Genomic DNA, 13,636 nt, shown 5'->3' on the forward strand with positions numbered 1-13,636 from the left:
AAAAGTTGAAAAAAAATCACTGGGTTTGTATGTGTATATGTATGTATGTGTATGCGTATGTATGCGTATATATATGTATATACATTAAATATAGTAACAATGCATATATATGCCTTAGGTTTTTTTTACCAGCATGGTATTAACCAATAATAGCCTATGGGCCGGATTTACTAAAGGTTTGCGTGTGTAAAAACGTGTGCAAACTTGACAGCACCCGCAAACCAAAGTGCCAGCTGATCTACTAACAGCGTGCAAAGAGGGCTGCGCCTCTCAAATGCGCAAAATAGCACACGCTGTTCATTTAGTACTTTTGCCCTGATGAATAATCAATATGGGGCGTACCCGCCAGAAATCGCTAAATACTGGGAGGGGAAAATGCAAATTGGTCCATTTACCACGCGCAATGAGATTTACCAAGCCTGAAAGTTTTTGCGTGGATTGTGATTGCGTCTGTATTTAATACGTTCAAAAGGAAGGTGCTAATCTCCACATGCAAAAGGAGAAATATTTTATTTGAATGTTAAATCAAGTATTATTCAGCAAAAGGTTGCCACAGGAGGCACATTCATTTTTTTATTTGTGATAATAAATAAATCATGTGTTTTCATGGAGAAAAAAGTGTTTCTCATTGTGCGCCTATACTTGTTCTGCAGTTGTCATACCCCGGTGTTGTGCCGTATTCAGCACCCCTGCCGTGAAAAGCACCCCCTCGTCTGACAAAAATTATATTCTCATTCCGTGTCATGTTCTGTTTAGCGTCCAGTTTTGTGTTAATGATTCATGTTTAAATGCGCTCATGGATTCCACAATAGTCATACTTTCCCACAATCACAGTCACAGATAACAAAAATCGGGTAAATGGTTATTGATGTCATTAATTAATAGCCTGCTTACTGTGTTGTCTTCCATAATATTTGTAAATATATATAATATAAACTCCTAAGTATGTGTTTGTGTGAGTGTGTATATATAAATATATTGAAGTGTCAGTGTGTTGTTTTTTTTCTTGGTCTACTTATCATTGAATATACGAGGGGGTGATTTTCACGGCAGGGGTGCTGAATACGGCACAACAATTTGCCTCTTCCACTAATATCTCTAACTCCAACTCGTCAAATTTCATTTTGCGCTTGCGACTATATCCTGCTTTCCATCCAGACTCTCCATGGCCAAAGTTTGCGCCGCAAACCCTAAGACGCGCAACACCTCATTTAAATACTGCTGTTTGCACCTGTTATCAATTGCGCACGCAATCTTAGTTGATCACCCGCAAAACACACAACAACAGCACGTGCAAACTTTTTCAGTGCACACGCAATTTAGTACTCTTTATTTAGGATCTTAGTAAATCGGGCCCTATGTGTGCAGACAAGGTAAAAAAAAAGAAAAAAAAAAAGAATGGTACCAGAGTTGTTCCAAAGCCACTCCTTAGTTATTTTAGCTGTGTGCTTAGGGTCATTGTCTTGTTGGAAGGTGAACCTTCGGCCCAGTCTGAGGTCCTGAGCATTTTGGAGGAGGTTTTCTGTCAGGATATCTCGGTACTAACTAAATTCCAGGTGATGAACAGTGCCTGCATTTCTCCACACATACCACTCAGAATTAACACCAAAAACTTCAATCTTGGTCTCATCAGACCAGAGAATCTTATTTCTCATAGTCTGGGAGTCATTCATGTGTTTTTTGGCAAAATCTATACGGGCTTTCTATGTCTTGCACTGAGGAAAGGCTTGCGTCGGGCTACTCTGCCATAAAGAGTGCCCTTGAGTGCTGCAGACATTATTTGGTAACCCTGGCCAGATCTGTGTCTTGCCACAATTCTGTCTCTGAGCTCCTTGGCAGATCTTTCGACCTCATGATTCTCATTTGCTCTAACATACACTGTGAGCTGTAAGGCCTTATATAGACAGGTGAGTGCATTTCCTTATCAGGTCCAATCAGTTTAATTAAAATGCATCTGGACTCCAATGAAGGAGCAGAACCATCTCAAGGAGGATCAGAAGAAATGGACAGCATGTGAGTTAAATATGAGTGTCACAGCACAGGGTCTATGACCATGTGATATTTCTTTTTTAATAAATTTGCCAAAGTTTCTACGTTTCAGTTTTTATCTGTCAAGATGGGGTGCTGAGTGTACATTAATGAGAAATAAAATGACCCTTTTTGATTTTAGCAAATGGCTGCAATGAAACAAAGAGGGAACAATTTAAAGGGGTCTGAATACTCTCCGTACCCACTGTATTCATTCTTTTCTATACACTCCCTTGTGCTCAGAGGCCAATAACAGAGACTCATGAATGTTAGCAACTTCTTTTATTTTACTGTTAATTAGAGCTGCAGCGACGCGTCAACGTAATTGATTACATAAATACATCAACTTGTATAGAGTGCGTCGATGCGCCGAATGTACACAACACCCTGACAATGGCGGGTACAAGTACCATACATTAATCAAATTAAACTCTTCCCCTTAAAATTGGAATTGAAGATCAGGTTTGGGACTTTTTCAGAGAGAAACCCAAAAAAATGGTGCTCAATACACTCAGTAAAATCGAAATGGCGTATCACATCACAACTGCCATGCGTGAGCATCTCAAAAGAAAACATCCTGCAGTTCTCAAACCTTAAAATGATGACCCTACAACAATATAAGCATTTACCTAATTATCAAGTGACGGTAAACTTATTAGACGCATTAAATAGTAGTTTGTTATTTTATAGTTTTCATGTGTAAGTTGTGGCTTGATCATTTTCTGGTGTAAAAAATAAAATGATGAACAGCTTACCTGCTTCAAAGTGTTCCAGCCTATTTGTGTCATGTCCAAGAAACGTTAAGTTGTGTTTAGTTTTGTCTTGTCTCTATGTTGTCTCGTGGCTTCCTGTTTTATTTTGATACTGACCTTCTCCCTCTCGTTTCAGATCCTGACTTCCTCCCTTTGCGTGATTTTCCCTCCACTGTGATTGTTGACCCCGCCCCTGATTGACTCCACCTGTGTTCCCTTTCCTCGTGTATAAATAGTCCGTGTCTCCCCCATACATCCATGGTCTCCCCTTGTCTTGTTGCTAGTTCGTCTTGTCTGCCACGTCAAGTGTTCTAGCCTCCAAGTCACGCAATTTGTTAAAGCCAGGTCTTGCATTTCCTTGTTTGTTTGCAGTTTGAGAATTTTCCTCTGTGGAGTGAATTTTTGTTGATACTTTGTGTTTTTGCAGTTTGAGCATTTTCCTCTGTGGAGTGAATTTTTGTTGATACTTTGTTTTTCCAGTTTGAGAATTTTCCTCTGTAGAGTGATTTTTTTGTTGTTGATACTTTGCATTAAAAAGATTGTTTTATTTTGAATTGGTCTCCGGTCGTGCATTTGGGTCCAGATCTTAGTTCTGCCGTGACAATTTGGGTCTTTTATAAGCACTTAAAACTAAACAATATTGAATCTATTAATGTCATGTTGGTGCTGTCTGTCAATATAACAGTTGGCATATATACATCCCTTTCTGTGCCATCACCTAGTAAAAGATCCTTTAAGATTAAAAAAATAAAAGGTTTAACATGAATTGTGCAGCGATTATGCGTTTGATTGAAAGACTTCAGACTTACATTAGGCAGAGTTTATGTTAGAATTATGGACTCTTACACAAAGTGATGTTTTAAACAGTGTTTTTAAACTTTGAATAAGTTATTTTAGATTTATGGATATGGTCCTGAATAAACCAAATGATCCCCTAAAGAAACTTCAAAAAAGTAATTGATAGATTAATCAACACGAAAATAATGGTTAGTGGCAGTCCTACTGGTAGTTCCCAATTACTGGGATGGTGCTTCCTCCTGGGCTTGTAGATACATGCATGTTCCTGTTAGTTTTGTGTTGTTTGTGTTTAAATTATGCTACATCAATTACATGGACATGTTTATTAGTGATATAACTAAAATGTTTGAATCTAAGCTTTAACACATTCTATGAAATACGCTTACAGAGGCCGTGCTGCTATGCGACTTCCCTCTGACTTTATAGTGCAGATTGTGTTCCAGCTTTTTGAGCTTTCCCCTCAAGCTATCTCGCAGAGTTATTTACTCCTTGGCCTCTATGATTGTTTTGCCTGCAGCGATTATCAAATGGAAATATTGGATCTGTTTGTGGAGTTTATCTAGAATTTTGATTTACAGTAACAGCTTGTAATTCTGATTATTATTTTTTAACAGTTTTTCAGTTTTATATTTCTTCAAAGACACTCCTCTTCAATACTTAAATACTCCACAATTACAAAGCACTGATCACTCATGAAGAATTGTATTTATTTTCCTTTGTTTAAAGTAACAAGCTAAGTATCTTATTTACATATAGGGTTACTTAGCCACGGCTGTGACACTGTTGGGCTCTGATGCGTCCTGCTTCTGTTAGTGGTCCTTCAAAAGCTCCTGCAACTAAGAAAGGTCAGTCTCCATTGAATTGATTACATTTTACGTCGTCAAGGAGGCAAACACCTGTCAGTGTAAGGTCTCACAGTTGGAAATGGATTTTATCTCAAAATCAAAAACGGGTTAATTAGCCACGAGAGCAGTCAGTGGACCTGAGAGACAGCAGATTAATCAGGGATGAAGGGTTTTGTTCGGATGGGTAACCTTCAAACTGGTTGCTAAAAGTGAGATCCAGAGTACTTTTGTAAGATCCTGACAGAGAAACAACTGCTGCACTTTATTTACAAGGTCTCTTTTGGTATAGGCAGAAAGATAACTAGATAGAAAAATATTTGAACACATATTCTGTATAACCATCAAAATCCTGTGATTGGATAAAAGAATGAGTAAACTATTTGCCAACGATCCCTAACAGTGTTTAATGATATCGTACCTCAGTCAAATATGCTGTTATGTTATGTTTAACTGCAATAGGGAGACTATTTGAGATCAAGGAAAAGACGTCTGAGAACACATATTAGGAATCTCTTCCTGAAGACGGACACATATCCAGTTAGGCGTCTCTAGAGAAAACAGAAGACGTCTCTGCACCGTTTCTCCCCATCTGACAAGCACATCTGAGAAGAAGTTCGTTTTCCAAGGAGAGGTGTGCCAAACTTGTTGGATCGTTTCTAAGACAGCTTCACTTCAGTTCACTTCAGTCCTAATGTGTCACCTTCCTGTAGTACTGAAAGCTGGGATGTGCCAGTGCACTAAGGCATCACTGTGGGACGGGATCAAAGGAACTGTTTGTCTGTTTGGTGTCACAGAGTTGGTTTTGAATTAAATCTACCAGAGTGCATTTGCACATGCAGAAGTGAATGCTCCTGCAGGTCTGGGAATGCCTGCCACTGATTCTGAAAATCCGTCAGCCACAATGACAGCTCTGATCTGTCGTCTTGTCATGAATGCTGGACACATTTTTGGTGTTGCAGTTTCACTGAAAACAAAACCACACTGACACAAACAAGCCTCCCCAGCAAGTAACAGCTCATATAAGCTCATTGGTTTGTGTCTGGTGCCACCTGCTGGACTCACAATTGCCAGAGCTGATGAACTTCTCTCCCTGCTTATACATTCCAGTTGTGTCTGCAGACCATGTCAGCGTGACCAGAGGGAGCACCCTTCACAGATCATCAGCTCATTATAGTACTAACTCACTGATTCAAACTTTCGTTCATATTCTCAGTTTTGGCCAATTAACATTTTTCAGTCAGTCTGGTCTACAGGACTTTGCAATCAGAGGGAGAAAAAATAAATGATATGCAAGTATCTTGCAGAAAACTTGCAGCATAAAAGCTCAGGGGAGGAATTAAACCTTCATGTTGGGAGATTAAAACAGCAGGGGTGCAGGAACCAGAACGCCTTGCCTTAGAGATGTGCTGAATTCTTATGAATAGCTTTTTGAAATCATTTATTGCATTAATCAAACCAAGTTTTAGGGAAGGGGATTATACCTACAAGATCATTTACAAGAAGACGGCAGTGATGTGTTTGCATATGTGATTGTATTAGCTATTGCTGTCCTGCCCTGGAAGGTATATCACAGGTAATGGTGTCTATTTATTGACATTTATAAACTTCCAGTAGCTGGAGATAACGGTCCATAAAACATGCTAAGCGTTCCATCAGAAATCTTCCCATTTGATCTCAAATGGGATAAACTGTATTCCTGCTAAGGATGCTGTTCCACTTTATGTTGGTTTGTCCTTTAATCTGTTACCCATCTGCAAACTCAGGCCCAATTTTGAATGGATTATACAATTTCAACCCGGCTTCCAAAAAAGTTGGGATGCTGTGTAAGAATGAAATTAAAACAGAGGGCAGTGATTTGCAAGTCTCATAAACCCATGTTTTATTCCTAACAGAACATAAACATAACAGATGTTAAAACTGAGAGAGTTTGCCACTTCATGAAAATGTTTATTCATTTTGGAAATCGATAGTTGTAGCACATCTCAAAGAAGTTGATCATTTACTGTTGTGTAGCATCCCGTCTTTTTTTCACGACTGTCAGTGCACGTCTGGGAAGTGAGGAGACCAGTTGCTGGGGATTTAGAAAAGGAAGGTTGTCCTGTTATTTTTTTATGCAGGATTCTAGCTGCTCGACAGTCCTGGGCCGTCGTTGCTGGAGTTTTCATTTCATGACCAATGTTGTCAAGCCCTGGACTGCTGGCGGGCCAGTTCAGCACTCAGACTCTTCTCCTGCAAAGCCTTGCTGTTGTGATGGGTGCAGTATGTGGTTTAGTATTGTCTTGCTGAAAAATGCAAGGTCTTCTCTGAAAGAGATGTTGTCTGGACGGGAGCATACAGTACGTTGCTCTAAAACCTGTTGTTCTTTTCAACATCGTTGGTGCCTTTCCACATGTGCAGCCATCACATTCAAAATTACTTAAAGTTTTCCGTGAAATGGAAAAATGTTGCAGTTTCAACATCTGGTAGGTTGTTGATATTCTGTTGGAAGTGAAATAAGGGTTTATGAGATTTGCAAATCCTTGTATTTTGCTTCTTTTGGTTTTGTTTTTCAATTTACATTATGCACAGTGTCCCAATGTTTTGGAAATTAGCTATGTATTATTCTAATTGTGTGTGTACTTCTCATCCCGTTCATGTTGAGCATTGATAATTGATTGTGACAAATGATAAGTAGATGATTTTATTTCAAAACAAAAACTAGATTTTTATGGTTTTAACAGGAACATGGCAGCAGTTCTTCCTGAAACAACCCCTCACAGCGGCAGCCTCATGAGCAAACACAGACTGAATAGAAAGAAGTAGCTGTTCTTTTTAATGACTCCCTTCAATGTAATTAAATGTGTTATGACAACTATGCTTCATTTTGATATGTGACTCTTCAGTGGAAATCCTAGTCCTGTGTGCCGTTTCTCAATGTCTCCACACCACCCAGGAGGTATGGGCAAAGGAATTGTGTTGTGTTCCTGATCATTTTGAACTGACTCAACGTGTGATGAAAAAAACACAGACAACAAAAGACATTGTCTCGACTTAATAATGTCCACAGGTCTGAACATCTCTAACGTCACGGTGACAGATGTTGCTCTGTCGGACCATTCTTGTGTTTTCTTTGAGAGTTTTATTATTGTCAACAGAAGCTTCCAGACAGAGATCGACAAGAAACCATACGTTGGTGAAAATGCCAGAAGAATGTTCATCCAAATATTCTCCTCCTCGCCCCTCCTCCACCACTCACTCCTTTAGTTATTAAGTCTGTGGATTAATATTATGGTAAAATTATTGGTATTATTGATACCATTGCCCCCACCAAGGTGAAGGTGATCGCTACTAGAAAGAAACCTCCATGGATACTGTAAATGCTGCATGGCTCAGAGCTGAAAAAAGAGTGTCAAAAAGCTGAACGCAGGTAGCGGAAAACTACATCACAGGTTAATTATGACATTTATAAAAAAAAAGACTGAGCATATATAATATACAGCTGAGAAATGCAAGGCAGTCATATTCTTCTGATATCATTGCTAAAAACAATAATAATTCATGCACTTTGTTCATTACTGTTGACAGCCTAACAAATCCCCCCGAGTCAGTGGACCCTGAACTTCTAACCAACCGTGCCTGTAATGAGTTTGCCTCTTTCTCTAGTGACAAAATTCAGAAAATCAGTCACTGCTCCTAGGCTAGATGCAGGATATGCACCGCCTCAGAGTCCACTGAAAGAAACCATGACACAACTCATAAAAACCTAGATGACATCACACATCACCTGCACATCACCACACCACCACGTGCTGCCTTGATACTCTGCCAACAGGGTTTTTTTAAGTGTTGCACATTGTATGGTCTCTAGAGATTGGGAAGTTTTCTAGAGATTGTAAATATGTCTCTGCTTTCAGGTAACTTTCCCCAGTGCCAAAGAAGAGACATAATTAAGCCACTTTTTAAAAAGAACATCCAGGTCACTCGTGAACAGCTATAGACTTGTATCAAACCTCTCCTTTCTCAGTAAAACCATAGAAAAAACTTTATAACCTCCTAACACTAAATGACTGTTTTGATGTTTTCCATTCAGGTTTCCGGCTACATCACAGCACTGACACAGCGCTAGTAAAGGTCTTTAATGCCATCTGCTCCAATATGGATAGTGGCAACATTTCAGTCTTGGTGTTACTCAGTGCTGCAGTCGACAAGGTCAACCAGAACATTTTGATAGACCGGTTGAAGAACTGGATGGGACCTTTTGGCATAGCACTTACACTTACCTCTATAAAAGACACAGACTATTTTGTATCTTTAGGTAATTATCTAATTTGCAACTAATAAAAATAATGTATGGCATTCCCCAAGGTTCAATTCATGGGCCTTTATTGTTTAAAACATTCTACTCCCACTCCCCAAATAATGAGAAGGAACAAAATAGTATACCATAACTATGCAGATGACACACAAATCTATATAACAGCCTCATTGAGACAGAAGTGAAGTCAGCCTGTTATCACCTAAAGAACATATAAAGGATTAACGGACTGATTTCTCAGCAGGATTCAGGAAAACTTGTCCAAGATTTTATCTTCAGTAGACTGGATTACTATAACGCTGTTCTCACGGGTTTCCCTTAAATATCCAATATCCATAACAGCTGCAGTTAGTCCAGAACGCTGCTGCCTGAGACCTCACTAAGACCAAGAGAGTGGACCATATAACTCCAGTTCTTAGATTTTTACACTGGCTTCCTGTCTGTCACAGAATAGATGTTGAAATCCTGCCATTGGTTTATAAATATCTGGATAGTCTATTTCCAAAATACATCTCGTTGTCTCCTGTTCCATCATGAACCAACCAGACACCCTCAGGTCATCAGGGTCACACCTACTTTCTGTACGTTTAGTTTTTATGCTCCTCACCTGTGGAAACTCAGTTTCTTTGAGTCAAAGTTGAAAGCCTTTTAATTACTGCAGCATTTCAGTAATCCACCATAATGCACCATAAAAGTTTTATATTCCACATCTCATTTGTTTGTTCTTTTTAACTTGTGTCTGTCTGACAAAATGTCAGACATAGTTACACTGTCAAGATTTTATCAACAGCACCACCAGTCTAATTGTAACAGGAGTGCAACTAATTCACCTGCTTAAATTTCAATAAAAACCTTTGAATGAATCATTGTTATACTTGAGTTTGGCCTTCTTTAAGCAACAAACAAACACCCACATGCAAGTCTTTGTCATGATGTTGTTATGATGCTTTTCTGTGCTGAGGTGTTTTTTGCACCATGACACTGTGTATTTATACACAGTGTGAAGATGCTTTTTTCCCTCCTCCATCCCAGTGTCATCCTCTTTTGGAAAAATGGTGCCTTATAACAACTATGGTGCCAACGGTGTTTACCGAAGTCAAATTCCCTGTTTGATATGTTCAAACATTGTCATTAAAGCTGATTCTGATTCTGAAAAACCCATTCTAATAACATTTAGCTCAAGTTAAATCAGATGTTTGGCTTAGTAAAGCATGAGGTACTGTATCTTCTATTTATTATGTTTATTTCATCTCGATTTGTTTCTCTATTTGTATTCCAGGTTCTAAACCATGCAACTTTATTGTACACTTAGTAATTGTTTCCTTCCATTTCAGTTATCACAAAAATGTCCCACTCTCCAGCCCCGATTGCATCATCTCCAAAACCTCACAGTTGGTGTCAATTTCATGTGTTTGTTTTCTTCAGCCTGCTGTTCTTGCATTGCAGGTCTTAGGGAGCTGTTTTTCATGCATCACCATCAACAGAAAGTATTTCTAAGTTATGTCAAAACAGTTTTTTTATATAGCACATTTAAAAACAACTCTATTTTCCCACTGCGCTTGCAGGTGAAAAAAAAATTGCAAATGATGAAAAAATACACATATCCTTAAATCAGCATCAAATGCAAGCTAAAATAACTGACACAACAATTTCACTGGAATAGATTTATTATCCCTAAAGGCTGATTCTCAATAGATTATTGTAAAGTTTTAGCTGCTTCCCCTTGGACTTGGAATTTGCTGTACACAATCAAAGATAAATCAAAAATATTATATTTTCATGATGTCCAGACAATGAGTTTCTGCCTTTCTATGGCGTCTGTTCTGATCCCAGAAGGTAACACGTGCCTCTTTTATGCCACAATGTCACAAATGCCAACTTTGAGATGTTTCACTGATGAACAATATCAAGTTTGATAATATGTAAATGCCTGATCTGATATGCATCTAAATCTTCACCCTGTTCTTCATTAGATTTGTACTGATTCAGTTATTTCTAGACTCTAGACTCTAGACATGTTTTATATCTGCTGTGAGTCTGTGTGTTCAGCCTCCACTCCTATTCATGATATAATTCACCATCCAGTAAGGTAATGCTAAAATTAAGTAGTGTTGACACATTTGTGGACTGGAAACCCTGCAGGTGTATCCCACATCTCATCTCACCTCTCATCTCTGGGACACACACCGGCAATCATGTGACCCTGAATGGGATGAGGCCAGTGTATAAAATGAATGAATGGATGAAGCAGAGTTAGATAAACACTAAAGCCTGGGATATACTTGCAGTTCAGACCGCGTACGCATCATGGCCGCCACGCGTATCCTGCGTTCATTTGACGTGTCGATGTGCACATTCTCAAAAAGACACTGAACGCGTACGCGACCTGCAGTTCTCGCTCTGGCCATGAGTGGCTCTGGTCCCGGTCTCATACCAGCTGGTTCTGGTCCGATACCAGCTGGTCCCGGCACCAGCTGGTCCCGGTCTGATACCAGCTGGTCCCGGTCAGATACCAGCTGGTCCCGGTTAGACAGCTGGTCCCGGTCAGATACCAGCTGGTCCCGGTTAGACAGCTGGTCCCGGTCAGATACCAGCTGGTCCCGGTCTGGTACCAGCTGGTCCCGGTCTGGTACCGGCTGGTCCCGGTCTGGTACCGGCTGGTCCCGGTCTGATACCAGCTGGCCACAAGTGACGACGCGGAGGTCGCTGGTGCCGTTTCCTTTGCCGAGATCGCAACCAAAGCAATGTTATAATCTCCTACATCATCCAATGGTGTCATATAAACTTGTTTGTTGTTCTAATCTGCTACTGCTACTACCGCTACTACTAAATATTTAATCACTACTACTACACAACTGTTCCTCTGCTTACTGCCCCCAATCGGTGACCGCCGGTACGACGCGCTCTCCTCACGTACTACGTGAGCAACGTTGCTGTTGGTGGTGCACGCGAACGGACGCGAACAGATGTGAACGCAAGCACCAAGTATATCCCAGGCTTAACTTACTCCACACGATACAGACACACACAGTTTATTAAGAATCAACATGTTTTTTTTAATCCCCCTATATTTCCATGTAATTCTTTCTTTTTCTTAAATCAATAAATCAATTGAGCAGGTAAATGGGAAAGGCTTTTTTAAATAAAATAAAAATATATATGAAACTATATTTCTTGCTGTCACTATAAAAAATGCATGACTTCTTTTCTTTTTTTGCGCAGTTCTGTTCCTTCTCTCCTGTTTTGTAAATATAAAACTATTAAATAAAAGAGCCATGACGTTTATTGATTGTACAAAGCAGAGGAGAGCTATTTCTTTTGTATTTCTCTCTCTTTATAATCACATTTATTTGATTAGCCTGTGAAGCTTTCGTCCCATGCAAAGTAAGAGTCTAGATGTATTCTATAAATCCTTAAAACAGTGGTGATAGTTAATATATCAGGTTCATCAACCTTTTCCAAACGCTTTGATACGTAAATTTGAGAACTGGATCAACAGTTGTGCTGCATATAAATATGTACTTTCATAAATCATTAATCATGTACAAAGTCTGAAATGGTTCTGAGTAACATGTTAAGAAAATGTCACTCTGACCTTGTTTTGAAACCCTTTTTTCAACCGGGAGGAAGTTATTTCCACATACACTGTTTAAGATGCCACGATGACCTCCATTTGAATCGTTTTCACTTGTCTGGTAGATTTTTGAACTGCTGTTTTGAAATGTTTTGACTGAATCAGAGACGAAGTGACAGAAGATTCTAAATAAGACTGACAGCTCTGTCTAGTTTGCTCTCTTTTCAGCACGACCGGTCTGATGAAACTACCACAAACCCTGCTCTTTCTCAGAAGCACACTTGCCTAAAAGGCAGATTGTCACAGGGATCCAAAACAACATCCTCAAAAAAAGAAGAAAAAAATACCCAACAGCAAACAAACCTTTTGAACTTTTATTGTGGAAGGAAATCTAACAAAAGAGGTCAGAACGATGTTGAGTTTATAATCTGATGATGTAAATGTGTGTCTGGGTCATTTGAAATGTCTTTATAGTTTGCAAATATGCTTAATTTTCATGAAACTTGTTGTTTTAACCTCAAACTTTACTGCTGCTATTGTATTTGTTATAACCCTTATTCTTGTTGCTCTGGGTCTACAGCTGCTCAAGTAAACTGGTTGTTGTCTCTGATTGAGGATAAAGGCTTGACTTTTAATCATCTGCTTGTTGTAAGGCCTATAAGCAGACTTTGCTGTGAAAGAGGTGTCAGAGCTCTGTGGTAATGAAAATAGCCGCCTCCTGAGAAAAGTAATCAGACAAGGTCCTCTGAGCATCTCTCCTCAGAGTGCAAAATGTGAAATGATGACACAAGGAGACACTCAGCTCACCTTGAAAATACAAAATCATTTCACAGAACTACAAAGTAACAAGAATGGATGTAGACTTTAGAAACTTGCAGATGCAATGCAGATGCACACCAGAGCAGAAGCAGAAGAAGAAGAAGAAGAAGACTCAAATAGGAGCTCAATGTCGGTGCAGTGTTGCTATTGCTCTATGTCTTCCTGACTTCAAAACTGACAAGTGCGGTCGCCCAGGGGGGTTTCTAGACCCCCTGGGGGCCCGAGGCAAGAGAGACCATGGGGCCCCCCAGAATCATGATGAATGATATCCAGGACCACAGATCAGCAACCAAAATCTTTTTAATATTTTTTTATCCCAGATTTTTTCCCATTATATCACCCAGTGCTCCTACCTAAGTGACAGTCCTGGGCATTGCCATCCTCTACCAACCCAGGGAGGGCCCTGCACTGAGCAATTGTTATGTCCAGTCTCATTGTTCCTTTTATGTGAATGAAACAACATTCTTTGATTCCTTTTTTTTAATTTTCAGAATCACTAGATTAATGTCAATATTGATTTATTTTC

Source organism: Cololabis saira, chromosome 10 (assembly GCF_033807715.1).
Source record: "Cololabis saira isolate AMF1-May2022 chromosome 10, fColSai1.1, whole genome shotgun sequence".
Taxonomy (NCBI): Eukaryota; Metazoa; Chordata; class Actinopteri; order Beloniformes; family Belonidae; genus Cololabis; species Cololabis saira.